A 21,663-nucleotide genomic window follows, 5' to 3' on the forward strand; every position below is an offset into this window, starting at 1 on the left:
ACACACCAGCGCAGTGGAGATGGATGGGCTGGTAAAGAGGAGCCTGTTGCAGCACTTACAAGGCATAAGTCTCAGTTGCATCGAGTACTCTTTATGCCACTCTGGGAGCAGAAAGAAGTCTTAAAAGGGGTAGGAACAGGTGCCTGAGAATCCCCCAACACAGGGGGGCACTGTGACTGGTGGACAGCTGTACAGGGATACTAAGATTACCCTACTCATAGCTTCTTGCATAGGGGCGTATCGGGGCAGCGAGCGGTAGAGATGGTGCATGGCCAGAACACACTGTGCTACAGCTGTCCTCTGCTTCCCGGGGCCCACAGAGCACTAGGGGGAATGCAGCATAATTTAGAGCCCTGCCTGCACCCTAATCCAATGGAATATTAGGCCTCAAAAGTCTGGCCCAACTCCATAGCTCCAAAGTGGTGGAGAGCACAAAATGACTGCTCAAAAAAACACCAAAGGAGAGATCCACTGTCAATGACACCAGCCAATGACCTCAATCTCTCCATAAGACCCCACCGTCATCAGTATAGATGAAGTGAAGGAGCATTTAGTCACAATGAAGAACGGGAAGGTGGCTGGCATCTCCCGGGAATTTCTTCATCAATTTCTTCCTCAGCTAGGCCCCAATGGCTGGCGAAACTGCACACCAACCCGTGGAGTTGGATGCATCCCAAAAGCATGGTGGGAGATGATGGTCATTGCCCTGCTCAAATCTGGTAAGCCGACCGATGACCCGGGAAGCTATAGGCTGATATGACTCCTGTGCACAACCAACAAACTCCTGGAACTTATCATCTGTCAGAGAAATCAACCCTCCTGTTGAGTCAATGATCCCTGAAGAACAAGTGGGACGCTGGCCTAAACGCAGGGAGGTGGTAGCTAGGGGCTGTGCGCAGGCACGGGGTAGCTCAGGGTGCAGGAAGGAGGTAGCTGGGGGCTGTGTGCAGGCAGAGGGTAGCTCAGGGTGCAAGGAGGGGTAGCTAGGAGCTGTGCACAGGCAGGGGGTAGCTCAGGGTGCCAGGAGGGGTAGCTAGGGGCTGTGCACGGGCAGGGGGTAGCTCAGGGTGCAGGCAGGGGATAGCTAGGGGCTGTGTGTGGGCAGGGAGTAGCACGGGGCAGGGAGGGGGTAGCTGGGAGCTGTGTGCGGGATGGGGGTAGCTCAGAGAGCAGGGAGCGGGTAGCTAGGGCCGGGAACAGGCAGTGGATAGCTCAGGGTGCAGGAAGGAGGTAGCTGGGGGCTGTGTGCAGGCAGAGGGTAGCTCAGGGTGCAAGGAGGGGTAGCTAGGAGCTGTGCACAGGCAGGGGGTAGCTCAGGGTGCCAGGAGGGGTAGCTAGGGGCTGTGCACAGGCAGGGGGTAGCTCAGGGTGCAGGCAGGGGATAGCTAGGGGCTGTGTGTGGGCCGGGAGTAGCACGGGGCAGGGAGGGGGTAGCTGGGGGCTGTGTGCGGGATGGGGGTAGCTCAGAGAGCAGGGAGTGGGTAGCTAGGGCCGGGAACAGGCAGTGGGTAGCTCAGGGTGCAGGAAGGAGGTAGCTGGGGGCTGTGTGCAGGCAGAGGGTAGCTCAGGGTGCAGGGACGGGATAGCTGGGGGCTATGTGTGGGCAGGGGGGTAGCTCAGGGTGGAGGGAGGAGGCAGTCTGGGGCTGTGTGCCGGGGTCTTGTGTGCCCCCCCCCGCGGTCACTGCTCCCCCATGGCTGTTCCGGCCCGGGAGTCAGGTCCCTGTGCCCAGGTGGCTTTTACGGGCTGTGTGTGCAGCCACGGGGGGCTGGGAGCTGAGGAGCCCTGGAGCGGGGCCTGGAGCACCAGCAGCAGACAGGAGCAGCATGTCCGACCGCTCCATGGCACTAGTCAATGCAGCAGTCATCCCGGCCTCCGACCTGGGAGCGGGGACTTGGCGGGGGCGGGGGGGGAGAGGAGAAGGTGTGGGGGGGTTTATGGAGCTGCTCCCTGGGACTGCCCCACTCTGGTTTAGGCCCTGCAGTTTGGGGGTGGAGGCAACATTTCCTGCAACGTGCAGCACAGTCCAGTAAACCCTAATTGCCGACTTCCTACAACCAGGCCCCTTCGAGCAACCTGGGCAGATGTTTCGGCGCCGTGCCTGGCAGCGGAGAAGTTTGGCTGTGGCTCGGGCACGGGCTGGTTTTTTGGCAGCATGCCGCCTGATCCTCCTCGACTTGCTTCCTTCTCGTTAACTAAAATACAAATGATTGACGCCAACACTTTGCCCCTCCGTAACCCAGCATGAAGGGCGCGCTCGCGCCCCAGCGCTGCACGGGGAAGAGGAGGTAAAAGGCAGTGACGCTGCTGCTCGGAGAGATTTACCTTGCCCACCCAGCCCATTTTTCCTTTTCGGCCTGCTTCTCGGTGTCTGAAGCTGCTTGGGCAGGGGCATCACAGCAGGTTCTTGCTGCCTATGCCCCAATGCGATGGCATTTTTCATGAAAGTGGCTAAACATCTTAGTGGACCCTCAGTTAGGGTGTTCAGACAGATCTGATTGAGTGCATTCTGCAGACTGTTTTGTTGAAAGAAAAAGTAGCACTGGGTTTGATCAGGCTGAGTTCCCCAGGAATATTTACTTGGTTGGGTTTCTTTTACATAAAGAAGGAGGGGCTTTTCATTATTCATGACAGTTGGAAGGGATTCTCTGATGGGAGGTTTTCAAATCAAGCTTAGTGTAAGTTCGCTGGTGTAACCTGATGTAATTCCATGGTGGCCGATGGCCAGATCCTTAGCTGGTGTGAATCAGTGCTGGTCCAATGAGGCTACATCAGTATACACCCGCTGAGGATCTGGCCCTTATTTTTAGGACTGCAGGAATGTATCGAATGTAGTGCTCATTACTGTATTTGAATGAACTGACCCTTGTGGCCATTAGGAAGGGCCCGTTGACAGGAGCTAGTGGTGAATATTTGCTTTTTTCGATTAGCCAGTAAACATTTCAGAGCAGTCGGCGGTGAAACATTCCAGAGCAAACCCTCACTTCTGCCATTAGTCAGCTCTTGACTAGCGTGACCTGGATCAAAACAGAGGGAGCGTCGCTGTCACCCCTAGCAGCCCACTCAGCAAAGACTTGGGGCAACATCCCGCCTACTTAGCATTAGACAAAGCAAAGGACCAATGGACCAATGGAAAAAAAGTGGCGAGGCAGGTGAGCTGGATTCAGTCCCTGCGGGCTGGGTGACCTCAGGCAAGTCACATTTCTGCCCCGTGCCTCAGTTTCCCCAGCTGTAAATTGGTGATAATAATGATCATGGCCTGGCTTTGAAAAGTGCCTTGAAATCTGTGGATGAAAAGAGCTAGATAAGAGCAGAAGTGACCCTGGTGGGAGGATGCCTGTTCCAGCCCGGAGCTGCTAGGACATTGAGTGACGCTCTGTGGCATATCTTGGCAGGGCCTAAGTATTTATGATTTTTACACATGCAATGGGGCACATTCAGTGATGTCCATGACGCTCCTTGAGGTCAATAGGGCTGCAGAAGGGGCGGTGCAGGGGGGTGGGGCCAAAGTTTGGGCGCTGGTGCTTCTGCTACTCCTGATCTGACTGAACCAAAACCTCTTGTATTTGCCTTTGAGCTTTCAGGAATGCACCATTCAGTTTCTCACATCCCCAGCTCCAGCTGTTGCGTTCGGCTGACTCCTTTTTCAGGCCAACTTTCTTGCTTAAATGAACATCTCACTTAGCTCTGAGGGCTGAGAAATAGCCCCTTGGAGGCCTTGAAAACAAAGCCAGGGCTGCTCCACGGAGCTGGAGGAATTATAAGCTGCCACTTGCCAACCAGCCCAGCCCTCTTTCCCTCCCTCGCCTCTCAGCGGAGCACTGTCCAGGGGCAACGAGGCGCTACTTGCCAATGGTAAAGGAAATGAAGGGCACAGACAGGAACTATTTTAAAGAGAAAGGAGAGGGAGAAATACAGAGTGAGGGGCAGGTACACCATATCTGGGATGTGGGAGCATACTCTCTGTAGCCCACCTCATCGCAGTATCACCGTGCCATCACAACCTTCATTGTATTTATTCTCACACCCCCTGGTGAGGCAGGGCTGTTATCCCCAGTGTACAGAGGGGAAACTGAGGCACAAAGAGGCTAAGTGACTTGCCCAAGGTCACAAAGGAAGTCGGGGCAGAACAGGGAATAACCCAGGTCTCCCAAGACCTAGGGTTGTGCCCTGACTGCTGGTGCCCTGTAGCTTCCTAAGAACCTGCCTTTAGGACTTGCTCTGCTGTTGCTGCTTCTTTCAGGTTCCTTTGTCTAGTGCCCAGCCCCAGCCTCACTGTTCTGCTTTTTCCTTAGTCTTTCTCCTCACCCCAAAGGGATGTTGTGAAAGGGGCCGAAGTGAAAGCCTGAGCCTCCAGGGTTGCCTGGGGAGCATCTCGAGGGTGCAACCCTGCAAACAAGTCCCAGCTGTCCTGGAAAGGCCCTCACCAGGGTTCAGAGATGATGGCGGTAGAGTGACATCCCACTGTAACTGATTAGCCCTGGACCAGGAGACCGGAGGGGCGAGACCCATGTGTTTGCACCCTTAGTCTGAGCACAGAGGGCCTTGGAGGAAGCCGCTTGTATCGTTGCCCTCTCGTGCCCAGGAACGCCCGAGACAAACACAGCTTCGGTCAAGTCCACAGAACGCCTTCCCCAAGTGTCAGCCAGGCGTGGCCATGGGGGGCTAACAAACCCCACGAGGAGCCCCAGCAAATCTCTGCTGTACAGGCCTGTCCAGCACTAACTATAAGGAGGTTTTTAGTGGTGCAGGCTGCAGGCAGCTCTGCGCTGGGAGCTGTGTGTTGAGCACTGGCTGATTGCGCACAACACCGTGCAGTGCCCTGGGATGATAAAGGTAATGGAGAGGGACTGGAGCCAAGCCCACAGTTAGAGGTGAAAGGCCCCAGAGCCCATTACCAACAGAGGCTGGGAGTGGGTGCCAATGCACATGTGATAGTCTGTGATTAGGTTTCCTGAGCCTGCTCATTCTGTGGCTAAGTCAAAGTTTTTCTCCCAGGGCCCTGAGGAGACTAAATAGTGTTTCTAGAAAGGAAAAAAAAAAAGAGCATTGTACAATTTCCCGGTCTCCCTCCACCTCCTGGGGCCACAGTCAGCAGGGCTATCAACGAGCAGGTCCTATCAGTTCCATAGCAGGTGGAACCTGCCTCCGGATGGTAGGGGGGAACGTGGAAAGCAGGCAGCATTGACATCCTGAGAAGGTGAAAGGGAAGGAGCAGGGAAAAAAGCAGCCTGCAGGAGCACAGAAGACGAAGCAAGTGTCACTTATTTCAGTGCACCCCCCCCGTCTTCTACCCCCAGAGGTTTTCTGGCATTTTTAAAGCGTGTCAGTAAAGTCTGTGATCATTCTGAATATTTGTAATCTAGGAGGTAGCACCCAGCTGAGATCAGGGCCTCAGTGTGATGTACAAACACAGAGGAAGACGCCATCTCTGCCATGAAAAACTTATCTAACTAGACAAAGCACGGGGAGGAGAAACTGAGGCAGAGAGCAGGGAGGTGACATGCCCAGACTGATACTGCAGGACAGTTGCAGAGCCAGGAACAGAGTCCTGGTCTCCTTGTCCACTGCCCTAGGCCCAATAATTATCCCAAGTTCTTAGCTAGCCCTTTCCATCAGTAGGGCTTAAAGTGCTTTCAAAAGGTGGGTAAGTAGTAGTATCCCCACTTTACAGACCAGCGGCGGAGGCTGGAATAGACGCACCTCACTTGAGTTCCTGTCCAGTGAGCTATGTGCTTGGCATCACTGCAGGCTTGCTGTATGCGGCATAACACTGGATTGAATAATGGACGTGCTCTCGGTTGGAAGAGCTGCGATTTGCGCTAAATCTATTGGGCTTGACAAAACCAATAAAAGCATCAAACATCTCCTCTCGTGTCTGCCACAAATCCTTCAGGCCATCCTAAAATGCACCGTTATTACATTTGCGAAAGGCTGCCACAAGTGTGGGAGATGTAATTACAGGCAGATTGCACCAGGAAACTGAAAACATGTCCATGATGCGATAATGTTCAATATTGTTCGAGGGTGGGAAAAAAGGAATTAAAATGAAATCTATGTGGTAGCTGACAAGCTTGGGTCGTGCCGTATGCTGTCGTTCTACCTGAAAGTGCAACGCTGCTCTGAAAATAGACTTGCTAAAATGCAAGGGTGGGTGTGTATGTGTGTGTGTGTGTGGGGAAAGTGAGGGGGTTTCTTGTCTCTTATTGTTAGTTTACAAATAAAGAGGTAAATCTTGGCTCTGCGGCTCGGGCTGGGCTTTTGTCTTGCTGGTGCATCGTCACAAGTCATAACAATTCTGTCTTTGGTACAGACGGGCAAAGCTCTGCGGTGGATGAAGATGCTGGTTTTGCCCAGACTGCTCAGCTGGCTGGCAGAGTACGTGGCTGACCTGGCATTCTTGGAATGCCTCCCTCTGAGACGCGCAATGAATGCAAGGTTAGAGCCCAGAGAGGGATGTCCGGATGCAGGACTTTCGAGCATGAAACATCTTTTTTCTCTGTGTATTACAACCCTTTGGAAGCCCGACTTGAACAGTCCCTTACTGAAATGTTGCATCCCTTGTTTTGTGCTCAGCTGGCAGCAATTCTGCTGACAGAAGCCGAGGACAACCAAAGGCCTTGGGTAACTGTTACCACCCTGGGGTGGTGCCTGGTTAGGTGACGGTTCCTTTCAGCACAACCCTGCTTGTGGAGAGCACAAACCTTTGTTTCTTATCATATTGTCTCCCTCAGATCAGTTCAGGCTCAGCAGGTATTTTTTCTCTGCTGTCATTTATTTGTTTTCTAACCTGTCCAAAAGCCCAAGGGCACGTCTGATGGCTGCTGGAGCAGATGCTTCCATAGAGGGTAACCAGATGGCCTGATTTTTTAGGGACAGTCTGGATATTGGAGGCTCTGTTTTATGTAGTGACTGCTAACCTCCACCCCCTGTCCTGATTTTTCACACTCGCTATCTGGTCACCCTACTTCCATAGCAAACCAGCTGCAGCCAGGGCCGGTGCAAGGAAGTTTTGCGCCCTAGACAAAACTTCCACCTTGACCCCGCCCCCAGCCTGAGGCACTCCCACAGCAGCTCCCCAACCCCCCAACCCAGGGAGCTGTGCAGAAGCTCCCCACCCCAGCTCACCTCTGCTCTGCGTCCTCCCTTAGCACGCTGCCCCCGCTCTAATTCTCCTCCCAGGCTTGCGGCGCCAAACAGCTGATTGGTGCTGCAAGCCTGGGAGGTGGGAGAAGTGGAGCAGTGACCGCGCGCTCGGGGAGGAACCATTGTAAAAAAAAAATTGGGGGCACCGCTTTTTGGCACCCCCAAATCTTGGCACTCTAGGCAATCGCCTAGTTCAACTTAATGGTAGCACCGGCCCTGGCTGCAGCCATGTTAAAGGGAAAGGTGCATGTTTCTGGTCATGCCACAGGGAAGCATGAGAGCGGGGATTCGGGGGAAGGGACAGTGAAGGGGCGGGGCCTCAGGGGAAAGGACGGATGCTTCTGCCACGCCTGACCCAGGGCAGAGAATTTCCTCAAGACAATTCCTTATGCACTAGAGCATATCTATCTGCTGCACCCTGCAATCCAGCCCCTCACTTTTTACTTCCAAATATCTGAAGCAGGGTTCATCAAACTGGGGGCCACAAGGGTCCTCCAGAGGGTCTGCAAGTCATGTCCAGGCCGCCGGCCCCACTGATCAATTCCTCCGCCTCCCTCCCAGCACCTCTTGCATGCTGCTGAACAGGGGGAGCAGGAATGAGGTGCACTCAGGGAGGGGGGGAAGAGGCGGGGAAGCGATGGGGCAGCAGTGGAGCGGAAAGAGGTGGGGCAGGGCTGAGGCCGTGGGGGAAAGGGTGGAGTGGGGGTGGGGCCTGTGGCTGAGTGGGGGGTTGGGGGGTCTATGAAAATTTTTAAATCAAAATGAGGGTCCTCAGGTTGCGAAAGTTTGAGAACCACTGATCTGAAGGAAAGATAGCACAGACCTACCTCCTCAATAGCATCCCTGGCTGGGGCAGGACTGCCATAGCAAGATCTGGGTGATGTTTTTCAGCGCATTTTTGGGGGAGGCAAAAGAAAAAGGTGGATTCGGGTCGAGCAAAGCATTGTGCATGTTTGAGCTGTGTCTGGCAAATTGTTCTGACTGGGGAGAAAAAAACCCTTTGCATTGTTTTTTAATATACAAAACTTTTGTTTCAATGCGTTCAAAATGAATGTTGATTCCTTGGGTTGAAATTATATTTTGTTTCAAAATTTCCCTTTTAAGAAAGTTCTCAACAAAACATTTTGTTTTGGGTCAGTGGAAATATTGTGTTCAGTCTGAGAAATTTTTCTTCTGATTCTTTGACTTGCTGAAAATTCTGAAAAACTTTGTTTTCAGGTCAACTCGAAATAACTTTTCCCCTGGAAACGAAAAGGTCACACAGTGCTAGTCCGAGCAACTCTCTTTACCCTCTCCTTGTCCCTGTTGCAGTGGGTGAGGCCAAGGGAAAGAAGGCGAGGCTGGGGATGTCTATGTCCCAGAGATCCCTGGTAGCTGGAGCAGTAAATTACCACAGCCATCATGATGTGCTGATTTGTGCCAGGGACCAACCTGGTTCCTGAATGGCCCCAGAAGTGGAGGGTACATGAGCTGCTTTTGTCCCCCTGAGCCGGGTTAGGTGGAGCTTGGATGGAGGTTAAGATGGCGACTTTCCAGTTTCGGAGGCTTGTCTAATCATTGTTGCTGTCGGAAGAGACTAGCGCTTAGTGGTTTAATAGATCGTGCGCCTTTCCTGCTGGGTTGGGGAAATGAGCTTGCATTGAGCCGAATAAATAAACGAGACAAATGAGTTATAATTAGGTGGCTCTTCCTGCAGGGAAAAAAGTGAGTTTATAAGAGGTTACTGAATAATGGCTGGTAGTGCAGGGCTGTGCACCTCAGGCTACCAGGGAAATACGTTTTGCCCAAGGTCACCGTCTGTGGCTGACTCTCTCTCCAGGTGTCTCTGAGTCAAGTCCTGTACTGTAACCATACATCATCGTTCCTGCTGCCTTCCAGGGCTGTTTCTTCTGGTCCTAACTCCCGGTAGGTCAGAACCTACCAAGACAACCCCGACCCTGATGATGATAATGTAACTCTAATGAGGTTGCAGCATGAAACAAGCTTTACGACCTGCGGTGCAGCCGGCTGACTCTGACACATTCCACTGTGGGTGGCCAGGTAACTCTGGTGGCTCCGTGTCCTGGGTGGATGGAGGGCTGTAGTTGGGGTGCTAGTAGCTCTGGGCTGGAGGAGGGATCTGGCAGGAAGCAGCTAGCCTTGCTGGGTGCCTTGCTGGGCCTGCTCTGCTCCCTGGCTGGGAAAGCTCTAGTCCCAGGACTCTATGGGGATTCAGGCTGCTGCTCCTTATCTGGGAGAAGGCAGGTGGGGCTCTGGCTACTCATCCCTGCTTTGGGAGGAAGCGGGGGGAGGGTGCTCTGCCTATTTTTCCAATTCTGGGCAGGGTGGGGGGAACCAGACCCTAGGCTACATCCCTGTGGTGGAGCCCTCCCTGGAGCCTGGCCAGATACTGTACTATAGACACGTCTAAGTGCCTTGTACTAAGGAAAGTGTTAAACTGAGGTGAGACCAGTGACCAGGGGTGCACTGCTCCCACGCACACAGCAGATGGATGCCCACTGTGGGTGTCCAGTTGATAAGGGACTGGACATTCAAATGTAGCATAGTGGGCTGTGTAAGGTGCTAGCCCGCAGAGTTTGTGGAGCCAGGTAGCTGCAGTGGGTTTCTCCCCATGGGCACAGACAAGACTCTCCTGCTGTGAACAGGTGGGAGAGATTCACCATGCACACCTCAGTTAGCCCGGAAAAGTGTCTCGCCACCTTCTCAAGTCCTTACTGTGCAAACGCGCAAAGGGAAGGAGCCTGCCAGCTTTATATAGCTTCACACACACCTGTCTGGGAAAGGGGACGTGCCGTGTGTGTTTCCCTAACTGGTGCCTCTGCTCAAAGGGCACATTCTGGTTAGCCCTCAGCCATCTCTGCAAACCAAAGTCCTGAAAGCAAGGCAGGATCTCCTTGAAACAGAGAGAGCAGCTAGACTTCTTCTGTTCGGGTCTCATTGCCTCAAGAGCCTGTCTTTAGTATCCCCTCTTGCAGCGGGTGACAGCTCCACAGCAGAGAAGAACAGACTGGGCCACACGCAGATATGGGTCCTACTCTCACTGGGCTGGGAGGATGGGGTTGTGTAGTATAATAAACCTAACACGCACATCTGCCTGGTGGCCGGCCGGGATGCCCCAGCCCTGGCAGGAAATGCAGATAAGATGGAGGTCCTCTCTCGGAGACGGGATTAACCTGTTGGGCTGAGGTGGAAGGACACCAGCCTGTTGAATGTCTGTCCCTATGACCTCCCTTGCACAGAAGTACCTTGCAAGTTCAGTTCTTAGAGGCTTTCCCAGGAACTCAGCTTTTTCCAGGAGAATCTCACCTCGTTAACAGGCCAGTCACAGATAGTGTCAGGGGCATGCTCAGGGAGGGGGGGCAAGCCCGGGCATAGCCCCCCCAATTGGCAAAGGCACAGAACTCCTCTGGCCCTGGGGCCGTGGGGGGAGGTGGGGAGAGTGAGTTTCTCTAGCTGCCAGGGCTGGGGAAGGAGGGAGGTCCAGCCCCAGGCTGCAGTGGGGAGAGTCAGCTTCTGGGGCCGCAGAGGGGGAGAGCCAGGTCCTCCCGCTGCGGGGCTGGGGGAGGGGGGAGAGAGCCAGCTCCACTGGCTGCAGGACTGTGCCAGGGGGACGGGAGGCACAGAAAATGCCCCTCCAAAAGCAGCCACATTTTTATTCCCGTGCATGCCCCTGGATAGAGTTTATGTTGCAATTGCCTCAACAAAGCATTTCTGCAGCACATTTGGCTAACACATTCAAAAAGGCCCCAGATAGACGCTGAGGTACTAACTCCCTGGGTCAGTGAGACACACACACTGTGCTGTCTTACACACGCCCACAAAGTCAGCCTTTCTCTTTGCAAGGAATTCATGTCCTAGAGGTCAAACAGAAACTAGACCCCCGGCCAGGCCCAGGACAGTACTTGTACAATGTGAGGATTGGCAGGGTTGTTAGCAAAACATCATCTGTGGCTGACACCAACGGCAAATATGCTTGGGGAAGGTAGCCAAGTGGATGGCAGTATGGAGAGTGGAGGGGCAGGAGCTCGTAAGAACAACCCTACTGGTCAGACCAATGGTCCGTCTAGCCCAGTATCCTGTCCTTTGACAGTGGCCAATGCCAGGTGTCCCAGAAGGAATGAACAGAACAGGACAGTTACTGAGTGATCCATTCCTTGTTGTCCACTCCCAGCTTCTGGCAGTCAGAGGTTTAGGGACACCCAGAGCATGGGGTTGCATCCCTTAGCATTTTGGCTCATAGCCATTGGCGGACCTATCCTCCATCAATGTATCTAGTTCTTTTTTAACCCAGTTTTTAAACCAGGGCTTTGGGAAAGTAACGGGGAAGAATTGATAGGGGAAGTAGAAGTGAGTGACAGCTTGCGCAGCAGTGACCATAAGATGGTCGAGTTCAGGATCCTGACACAAGGAAGAAAGGAGAGCAGCAGAATACGAACCCTGGATTTCAGAAAAGCAGACTTTGACTCCCTCAGGGCACTGATGGGCAGGATCCCCTGGCAGGCTACTATGTGGGGGGAAAGGAGTCCAGGAGAGCTGGCTGTATTTTAAAGAAGCCTTATTGGGGGCACAGGAACAAACCATCCTGATGTGCAGAAAGAACAGCAAATATGGCAGGCGACCAGCTTGGCTTAATAGTGAAACCTGGCTGACACCTGACCCAAAGGACCAATAAGGGGACAAGATACTTTCAAATCTTAGTGGGGGGAAGTCTTTTGTTTGTGCTCTTTGTTTTGGGGGTTGTTCGCTCTTGGGACTAAGAGGGACCAGAAGTCAATCCAGGCTCTCCAAATCTTTCTGATCCAGTCTCTCATATTTCAAACTTGTAAGTAACAGCCAGGCCAGGCGTGTTAGTTTTATTTTTGTTTTCTCAACTTGTAAATGTTCCTTTTTGCTGAGAGGATTTTACCTGTTTGCTGTAACTTTGAACCTAAGGCTAGAGGGGTTTCCTCTGGGCTATATGAATCTTTACCCTGTAAAGTATTTTCCATCCGGATTTTACAGAGATGATTTTTACCTTTCTTTCTTTAATTAGAAGCTTTCATTTTAAGAACCTGATTGATTTTTCCTTGTTTTAAGATCCAAGGGGATTGGATCTGGACTCACCAGGAATTGGTGGGGGAAAGGAATGGGGTTGGTTAAATTCTCCTTGTGTTAAGATCCAAGGGGTTGGATCAGTGCTCACCAGGAACTTGGTGAAAAAGCCTCTCAAGGCTACCCAGAGAGGAGAAAGTTTTGGGGGGAAAGAGGTGTTCCAGACACTGAGGAATCTGGATGGTGGCAGCGAACCCAGATCTAAGCTGGTAGTTAAGCTTAGAAGTGTTTATGCAGGTCCCCACATCTGTACCCTAAAGTTCAGAGTGGGGGAGGAACCTTGACAGAAACTTGGACAGATGACTAGGAAGGAGTATAAAAATATTGCTCGAGCATGCAATGGTGTAATCAGGAAGGCCAAAGCACAGCAGAAGTTGTACTTAGCAAGGGATGTGAAGGGCAACAAGTAGAGTTTCTACAGGTATGTTTAAAGCAAGAAAAATGGCTGGTGGGGAGGGATAGCTCAGTGGTTTGAGGAAACCCAGGGTTGTGAGTTCAATCCTTGAGGGGGCCACTTAGGGATCTGGAGCAAAATCAGTACTTGGTCCTGCAAGTGAAGGCAAGGGGCTGGACTCAATGACCATTTGGGGACCCTTCCAGTTCTAGGAGACAGGTATATCTCCATTAATTTTTATTTTAATTTAATGTCAGGGAAAGTGTGAGACCCTTAATGAATGGGGGAGGCAACCTAGTAACAGATGATGTGGAAAAAGCTGAAGTACTCGATACTTTTTTTACGTTGGTTTTCACAGCCAAGGTCAGCTCCCAGACCACTGCACTGGGCAGCACAGTATGGGGAGGAGGTGACCAGCCCTGACTGGTGAAAGACCAGGTTAAGGACTGTTTAGAAAAGCTGGTCATGCACAAGTCCATGGGGTTGGATGCAATGCATCTGAGGGTGCTGAGGGAGTTGGCTGATATGATTGCAGAGCCGTTGGCCATTATCTTTGAAAACTCGTACCGATCGGGGGAGGTCCCAGGTGATTGGAAAAAGGCAAATATAGTGCCCATCTTTAAAAAAGGGATGAAGGAGAACCTGGGGAACTACAGACCGGTCAGCCTCACCTCAGTCCCTGGAAAAATCATGGAGCAGGTCCTCAAGGAATCCATTTTGAAGCATTTGGAGGAGAGGAAAGTGATCAAGAACAGTCAACATGGATTCACCAAGGGCAAGTCATGCCTGACCAACCTGATTGTCTTCTATGATGAGATAACTGGCTCTGTGGATATGGGGAAAGCGGTGGACGTGATATACCTTGACTTTAGCAAAGCTTTTGACACGGTTGTCAGATAACCTTAGTCCCAGATTTGGACCTTAGCGTCCAAAATATGGGGGTTAGCATGAAACCCTCCAAGCTTAGTTACCAGCTTGGACCTGGTAATGCTGCCACCACCCAAAAAATTAGAGTGTTTTGGGGCACTCTGGTCCCCCCGAAAACCTTCCCTGGGGACCCCAAGACCCAAATCCCTTGAGTCTCACAACAAAGGGAAATAAACCTTTTCCCTTCTCCCCCCTCCAGGTGCTCCTGGAGAGATACACAGACACAAGCTCTGTGAATCTAAACAGAGGGACTCCCCCCCCTCCCCGTTCCCCAGTCCTGGAGAACAGAATTACCTCCCTCTTCACCCAGAGGGAATGCAAAGTCAGGCGAATAAATCTAACACACACAGATCTCCCTCTGACTTCTTCCTCCCACCAATTCCCTGGTGAGTACAGACTCAATTTCCCTGAAGTTTCCCACTAAAGAAAACTCCAAAAGGTCTTAAAAGAAAGCTTTATATAAGAAAGAAAGAAAAATACATACAAATGGTCTCTCTGTATTAAGGTGACAAATACAGGGTCAATTGCTTAAAAGAATATTGAATAAACAGCCTTATTCAAAAAGAATACAATCCAAAGCACTCCAGCAACTATATTCATGTAAATACAAAAGAAACATATACATTCTATCTGATCTTTTCGTACTTACAACTGGAAACAGAAGATTAGAAAACAGAAATCACTTCTCAAAGCTGAGAGAAAAGCAGGCAGACAGACAAAGACTCAGACACAACTTTTTTCCTCCACCCAGAGTTGAAAAAATCCGGTTTCCTGATTGGTCCTCTGGTCAGGTGCTTCAGGTGAAAGAGACATTAACCCTTAGCTATCTGTTTATGACAATGGTCTCCCACAGTATTCTTGTCAGCAAGTTAAAAAAGTATGGATTGGATGAATAGACTATAAGGTGGATAGAAAGCTGGTTAGATTGTCAGGTTCAATGGGTAGTGATCAACAGCTCGATATCTAGTTGGCAGTTGGTATCAAGTGGAGTGCCCCAGGGGTCAGTCCTGGGGCTGGGTTTTGTTCAACATCTTTATTAATGATCTGGATGATGGGATGGATTGCACCCCCAGCAAGTTTGTGGATAACACTAAACTGGGAGGAGTGGTAGATATGCTGAAGGGAAGGGATAGGATACAGAGGGACCTAGACAAATTGGAGGATTGGGCCAAAATAAATCTGATGAGGTTCCACAAGGACAAGTGCAGAGTCTTGCATCTTGCACTTAGGATGGAAGAATCCCATGCACCACCACAGGCTGGCAACCAACTGGCTAAGCAGCAATTCTGCAGAAAGGACCTGGAAATTACAGTGGATAAGAAGCTGGATATGAGTTAGCAGCCAAGAAGGCTAATGGCATATTGGACTGCATTGGTAGGAGCATTGCCAGCAGATCCAGGGAAGTGATTATTCTCCTTTATTTGGCACTGGTGAGGCCACAGCTGGGTTATTTCATCCAGTTTTGGGGCCCTACTATAGAAAGGATGTGGTCAAATTGGAGAGAGTCCAGTGGAGGGCAACAAAAATGATCAGGGGGCTGGGGCACATGATTTTTGAGGAGAGGATGAAGAAACTGGTCTTATTTAGTCTGCAGAAGAGAAGAGTGAGGGGGGATTTGATAGCAGCCTTCAACTACCTGAAGGGGGGTTCCAAAGAGGATGGAGCTCGGCTGTTCTCAGTGGTGGCAGATGACAGAACAAGGAGCAATGGTCTCACATTGCAGTGGGGAGGTCTAGGTGGATATTAGGAAACACTATTTCACTAGGAGGGTGGTGAAGCCCTGGAATGGGTTACCTAGAGAGGTGGTGGAATCTCCCATACTTAGAGGTTTTTAAGGCTTGGCTTGACAAAGCCCTGGCTGGGATGATTTATTTGGTGTTGGTCCTGCTTTGAGCAGAGGATTGGATTAGATAACCTCTTCAGGTCTCTTCCAATCCTAAACTTCTATGATTCTATGAAAGCGGGTATACGTTACAGCTCCTACAGTGTTTGTCAGCATCGTGTGTATGGAAGACTAGTGACTGTACCGAAGGTATCTGATACACTCAGCTCTACTTCCCCTTTCCCAGAGGTAAGGTGTGGTCAAGAGCTGAGCAGCGAGGGACTGATGAATGATGTCTGTTAACTCCTCCTCTCTCCCAGCGCTGTGGTTTGAGGAAGGCCCCATGACCATAACGAGTCTCATCAAGAGACCAGACAAAATCTTCATTGTATCAGCTTCATGCTTCCTGCCCCTAAATGTGCTGGCTGCATCTGGGCGAACTTCCCTGCAGCAATACGACAAACATGCCAGCATTTCCCACTTTTGGGGCATAAAATAGAATCCAGCCATGAACAGGTTAAATTGGCTCCCAGGTACCAGCGACTTGTTAACGTGTTACTTGGCTGTAGCACCCTGGCCATCTCCTTACCCAGAAAGCAGTCTGTATGTCTCAGCAGGATGGACTGCTTGGATTAATCTGCTTGTTAAACAGACAGCTGGTGGCTGAGTGGGTTAATGCTGCTATGGGTGGGTTTGGTCACAAGCTAAAATAAATTGGTGGGTTCCCAGTGTCCTAGGTGGAACTGGGGGCGAGGCCTAGCCCTAAGCTTGCCAGACTCTTCCCATGATAATAGCCTGTTTTCAGGTGCTTAGAATTTTGCCAAATGTTAACTTTGGGATGAAATATTACCGCTGAGAAACTCCAGTCTGCACATATTCAATAGGAACTTGTTAGAGTTTGGCAGCTAAATTCTCCAAATAATCCATCTGCAGTGAGCATGCTCCAGCCCCTCACAGCTCCTACTTGCTGACAGGCTGGGGCATGCGCCATCTCCACGGAGTCACTGAACATTCGCCGTCCTGTGGTTGCAAAGTTGAGTAGGTCTTCCCCTGCATGCCAGCAGGGAGACTTTCCTGTGCTCGCAATGCTCCTTCTGCTGGCTCCTAGGCAGCATGGAGGAGACAGAGGCAATCTGGCTGAATGCAGAGTGCTGGGGGAAGGGTATGAAGGGGTCAGGCTGTCTAGAGTGACTCACCGCAACCTTGGGGCAGATTGTTCCAAACCAGGGCACAAGCCCCAAACTGGCGGTGTGTTCTGTACTTAGATTTCACCAACCACATGTGAATGCCTCACGCACTTCAACAGCCATACCATGGCATCACAGACAGTCGCCTTGGGCACTCTGAACTATCTTGTCACCCAGTCAAACTGAACTTTGTAATAGATGGTCCCTTACACCAAAAATCACAACAATATTCAGGTTATTCCTATTCCCAAAGGACCTATCACTTACCCCAGGTCAATTCTATCTTAGGTCTCACACCAACAACAATACTTGTAGCCAATCCTATGATAAACTAGCCACTGATTTATTAAATGACTCATTTCTTTTTTTAGTTACCAGGTGAAAGCAGGTAAACATACATCTATAAATGAGTTAGTCTTCGGTTCCAAAGGTTATAGAAGCTTGTGTAATATGCAAACTCTATATGTCCTTTAGGATATAGCTAAACAGCTGGGGGTCTTTTGCTCATGCTTAGAAGTCTTGCCCACTCCCTGAAGTCCAAGCAGCAGAAGGAGAGCACTTTCTTCTTGTCAGGGATTTTTATTCCCTTCCCCCAGAAGCCAAGCCGATGGGAGGAGGGTTTGTGCACGTCTCCTCTTCATGGGTGTATGGACGGGGAGCAGGCAGCATAGTCTTTTGTCCACGGATGTTTCACAATGACTTGTCTGGTGTTTATGGGCCATCTTTTGTTGGAGAGGAGATGACACCTTTTGGGTCTAGAACAGGCCTTTGAGGCTGTGCAGGCTGGCAGCCAATCAACAAAGGCCTGTGGGGAGCCGGGCAGGGCAGGGGCAGCCAATCAGGGCTGAGCGAGGCCCTTTATAAAGGCTGCCTAACAGGCAGAGAGTTAGTCTCTCCCTGGCTGGCAAGGGAGAAGGACCGGCTCCTGAGGCAGGAGCTAGCACCTTGGACAGAGCAGTGCTGGGCAGGCTTGGTGGAGCTAGAGAGAGCTCCAGCTCCTCTACCTGCCAGGCTGTGGCTGCTGCTACAAAGGGCTGAGGAGGTGTACAGGGCCAAAATGGACGTGACCCAGGGAAGGAAAGCAGACAGGAAGGGAATGAAGGAGGGCAGAGAGGCTGCTGCTAGAGGGTCCCTGGGTCGGGACCCAGAGTAGTGGGCGGGCCTGGGTCCCTCCCCTTATACTGCACCAGGCCACAGAAGATGGTGGCCAATACAGACTGCAACTTGCCCCTGAGCTAAGGGGCTAGAGTCTGGGTCGCGGTTGGCCACTGAGGCAGGTGCGAGTCCCAAAGACTGCTGTTAAACCCCGCCCCCCTCTGGAAGGGGTGAATCTGGAGTAGTGGGCACTGCAGCAGAGCAGTGTCCTGAAGGGGATGCTGACGAGTGGAGAGCAATGCGGGTCCCAGAGCAGAGCAGAACGGACAGTGGACAAGACACCATGTGCTGAGGGGGCTCCGCAGTGGACAGAGCTAATTCCCAGGATGACCAACAGGAGGCACCAGTGGTGGTGAGTCTTGACCCTGTCACACACCTCTTGTGGTGAACTGGTATTTCACACTGGGTAACACTTCTCTCCAGCCCATGGGGATTTCCAGCTTTAAAGCAAACACTTTTATAGTTCCAGTTCATTAATAGTTCATTACTTGGGGCATAGTGTCCTATTAATGTTTCATTAAGTCTAAACACTGAAAACATTCTTGTAACTAATCTATTGGAACCATACTCCCGCAGGTGAGCTGGACTGGTTTCCAGCTCTGCATTTCTCAGTGTTCAGTGCAGCCTAGGGGCCTTGGCATGAGCTGGCATCTGACCTGCCAATGTCACATCAGAGCATCTCAGGAACTGGAGGCTGGGAGGGGAAGAGGCAGGGTGGAGGTGGTAAGAAGCCATGGTGGATAGAGCAAAGGGGGCAGAAACAGGCTACAGACCTGGGCAGAAGGGTCAAAGGCTACCAGGGTACATTCCCTCCAGACCTGGAACCTAACCCGCAAGTCCTCAGTTGCTCCATTCCACTGCTGTCAGCAAATAACTGTGAGCCCCGGCAAACTCTGTGTCTCACCCACCTCTGCAATGATACAGACAAATCCATTCTATACCAGAACACAAGAGCCATAACAAATAAGTCCCCTTGGCTTTCTCTCTGCGATGGTCATAATTGCACTAATAGTGGAGCAGAAGGGAGAACTCCCCTGGTGCTCACTTTGAGAGCTTTAAATGTCAGTGTTGTGTTGTGGAAACTATCAATTCGTGATCTTCCTCTATTATTTGGACTAATTAAAGCAAGCCATTCGCCACCTCCTACTGACAATTTCATGCCTTGATGTCTTAGAGCAAGACTAAAAAAAATGTGCAGTGCACATCAAACTTTGTGCTTTTGTTCTCCGCATTTAATTATCTACAGTTAGTGCTGGGTCCCTGTTAAAGTCATGTTAGCTTTTGGTCTCAACATTTTCATCCTCCTACAACTATGGGCTGATTTAAGAGCTTCACTCTCATTTCAGAACCTAAGGGCTATATTTTCAGAAGTGCTCAGCACCCGATGTTATCCATTGTTCTCCAGGGGACCAACTGGGTACTTTTGAAAATCTGGCCCATAAAGACAATTTCTCAATGACTCTGGGCACATGTGCCGACTTGCTAAAATGCTCTGCCCCCAAGGTCCCTCCCCACCTCTTCCCATCCCTGCCCTGCCTCTTCCTTCCCCTGCTCCATCCCTTCTTCCAAGGCCCTGTCCTCACTCCACCTCCACCCTGCCTCTTCCCACCCAGTTCCACCCCCTCCCATGAGTGCGCCACATCCATGCTCCTCCTCCCTCCCAGCCTTCTGCATGTCATGAAACAGCTGATTGCGCTGGGAGGGAAGCCCAGGGAGGGAGGGGGAGGTGCTGATCTGTGGGGCCCACCAGCAGGCAAGTGGTGCTGGGCAGTGAGGCAGGGCTGCCCAGAGGATTCAGGGGGCCTGGGGCAAAGCAATTTTGGGGTCCCCTTCCATAAAAAGAGTTGCAATACTATATTCTTGTGGGAGCCCCTGCGGGGCCTGGGGCAAATTGCCCCACTTGCCCACCCTCCCTTGGCAGCCCTTCAGTGAGCTGATAGGGGGCTGCCGGTGGGTGCTCAGCACCCATCATTTTTTTCCTGTGGGTGCTCCTGCCCCGAAGCACACAAGGAGTTGGTGCCTGTGGCTCTGGGCCTTAAAAGGCAGAACTTGCTGTCCTTGCTTATGTTGAGTAACTACTCCACAGATCAGAGGGGTGGCCGTGTTAGTCTGGATCTGTAAATGCAGCAAAGAGTCCTGTGGCACCTTATAGACTAACAGACGTATTAAAGTCTGTTAGTCTATAAGGTGCCACAGGATTCTTTGCTGCTTTTACAGATCCAGACTAACACGGCTACCCTCTGATAATTAAAGCATAAGCTTTTGTGGGTGAATACTCCACAGACAGTCTCACTGACTTCAGTGGGCCCATGTGTGGATTGGGTTAGGCCAGTGGTTCTCAAACTCTGGGTTGGAACCTCAAAGGGGGTCGTGACCCCATTTTATTGGGGTCGCCAGGGCTATCATTAGACTTGTTGGGCCCGAAGCCCGAGCTCCACTGCCCAGGGTGGCAGGGCTCAGGGTCTGGCTTCGCCCTGGATGGTGGAGCTCAGGTTACTGGCCCCCTGTCCCGGGCAGCAGGTCTCAAGAGGGCTCAGACTTCAGTTCCCCCTCCTGAGCTCACGTAGGGATTTTTTTTTGTCAGAAGGGGGCCAGGGTGCAATGAAGTTTGAGAACCCCTGCGCTAGGTAAAGGGGTGGTGGCAAAATGTGTGCCCCAAATGCTGCTCTTCAGTTTGTCAAGCTACAGAACAGCGATAACTTACTTCCCTGCCTCAGTGGGGTGCTGGGAAGGGTAATAAAATGCTTTTAAAGAAGAAAATCTGCTGTCTAGGAGAACGGTAAAGAGTTAACTCCAAAGGTTTGACTGAAGGTTCCTGGAAGGCATAGGGTCTCCTGCATTTCTGAACAACTTCACCCGTTCCTGTTCCCCGCTGCCTATCCAGAGTGACCACGCCAGCAAGATAGCTGCCAAACTGGCTATGCTGTCCCACTGAGAGGGGGAGATGTTATCTCCATAATCGCAGGAAGGGTTTGTATCTCATTGCTCTCCCGTTGCTGTCCCTGGGCAGGGAAAGCACAAAAGAGATGGAGAATGAGATTTCATAACCGATACTGACGGGCTCAGATGACAGGAGTCAAAGGATCATCCTTAGCTGAATGAGGCTTTGCTGCCCTAGGCAGAGAGTGGACAGTCAGCACAAGGATGCAGGAAGAGATGCCCCAGATAAAAGCATTCGTCATCAAAGAGTCCCTGAAAAAATCCTTCGCCAGGAAGAACCCTATCTTTGGATTTTTAGTTTTCGTTCTCCGCCATACCAAGACTTAAGAGGAAATCCATCTACCTCAGAGCCATTAGAGGAATTTTTTTTACAGGGACTTACAATGGATATTGCCAGGTTACACATGGGAGCAGGACATTACTGGTGCCAGATCCTCAGCTGGAATCAATCAGCACAGCTCCATGGAAGTCAGAGCTCTGCTGAAGATCTGGCCCCACAAGTTTGACTTCAGAATTTGCACCTACAGAGTGGTTAGGTGGTCAGGTTTGTCAGCCTGGTAGAAGAACCAGTCTCTGGCTATTCCAACCTGTGGATGTCCCAGGGCAGAGGCATCCAGATGAAGGCTTGGTGCCTCTGCACAGCTCCCTGGACTGACCGCACCCCCTATGGATGATGCAGCAGATAGCATTTCAATTTTCCTCTCCTCATGCTGTTGTGAGCTTAGCAGGTCAAACACTCAGAGACCATACGTGGGCACTGGGCACCAAAGTGACCCCATGGTGCTTCCATATGGTCAAATCATGGTCCTTGGTGCCTAAACCAGCTCTGGTGTCAACAGGATTTAGTGCATTATTAATAGATTCACACCTCTGTAGGTCATTGGTTAAGTCTTTCATGGCATAACCCAACCTCTAATTAATGTGGGTTAGGAATAGACTGAGGATTTCTTGAACCTGCTTCAGAGGAAGGTGCGTGTAGGACACAGGATACTGGGGTAGAG

The sequence above is a fragment of the Gopherus evgoodei genome, chromosome 6, assembly GCF_007399415.2.
Source record: "Gopherus evgoodei ecotype Sinaloan lineage chromosome 6, rGopEvg1_v1.p, whole genome shotgun sequence".
NCBI lineage: Eukaryota > Metazoa > Chordata > Testudines > Testudinidae > Gopherus > Gopherus evgoodei.